Raw genomic sequence first — 1,382 nt, 5'->3', positions numbered from 1 at the left:
AAACTAGCTGGGGGTTATGGCAGGCACTTGTAGGCATCCAGCCACTCAGGAGGCTGAGGCAGAAGGATCACTTTAGCCCAAGAGTTTGAAGTTCTTGTGAGCTATGGTGCCATAAAACTCTACCCAGGGTGATGAAGTGAGACTCTGTTGGAAGGAAGTGGGGAAGGAAGGAAGGAGAAGGGGAAGGGGAAGGAGGGAGGGAGGGAAGGAAAGAGAAAAGAAAAACAGCAAGTAGGAAATGCCAAGCGCCCAGAGCCCATTGTGAAGGAGAAACATCCCCCATCCCCTTGCAAAATCACCTCTGAGTATGAATAATACATATGGAGCAGACACAGTGCCCCCCTGCACTGCTTGTTCAATTTTGTAGGTTGTTCTGTCTCTTTCACACTCCATTGGTTTTGTTCCCAGGTTAATTGGCTGTTCTTTGAATCCTATTTCTTGGGACTTGCAGCCTCAAACATCAAGGAAGAGAGAGAAGGAATGTACATTTATTGAGCATCCAAACAAAGCCAGGCATTTTGTTTACATCGTTATGCTTACTGTAACAATCCTTCATGGTCCGTGACATTAGCCCTAGGTAGATGAAGACTCTATTCACAGACCTCTGAGTGTGCTGGAGCTGAGCCAGCACTGGCAAAGAGATGCATCTGGACTGACCCTCTGTCTGGCTCTAAAAGTCAGGGTCTCTCCACCTACCCCAGAAGTGCCCTGTCTCAGTGGGCTCAGCGCCCCCGGGCCACCCTCATTTCCAGGTCAAGACTGCTCCCTTGACAGACACTGTTGTCCCTCATGGTTCCTCCCTTGTGTTATCTGAGAATATCCTTTTATTGGTCTTGCCCTTCCCTGGCTACAAAGACTGACAGTCAGAATGAAATAACTTAAGGGACCTGGAAAAATAGACTCGGACCCCCACTTAGGTTAATTAATTGGTAATTTATTTTACCTGCTGCAGGGGCTGCTGCTCCGAGAGACAGTCAGCACCCGGTGAGAGTGTGAGTTACCTTTTATAGGCTTTGTGTAAGCATATTACAGAAGTGAAACGTGGCTGGTTAAGGGAGGTTACAACTCATGTAGTCATAGATACAGCAATGGAACAATAATTAGTACAGTTTCAGTTGACAATGGACACATTTCATATCACAATGGTTATGGTTATACAACAGTAATTAATCAAGTCTCAGTGAGTTTTCCACCATTGTTCATCTACTGAGAACTTGGAGGTTTTGTGAAACTTAGGACTTTTTCTCCTTGTACCTGAAGCTTGTTCTTGGCAACCCTAGGAGGAAGAAGGGGGCCTGGGAATGTGTTCTTGGCCACCCTGGGGGGAGGAGGGACTTGCCTTGTTCCTGGAGTCCACTCTGGGGGGAGAAGGGAGGAGGAGG

Source organism: Otolemur garnettii, unplaced genomic scaffold (assembly GCF_000181295.1).
Source record: "Otolemur garnettii isolate 467f Iridium unplaced genomic scaffold, OtoGar3 scaffold00104, whole genome shotgun sequence".
Classification (NCBI taxonomy): Eukaryota; Metazoa; Chordata; class Mammalia; order Primates; family Galagidae; genus Otolemur; species Otolemur garnettii.
Note: the sequence above shows the minus strand (reverse complement) of the source record.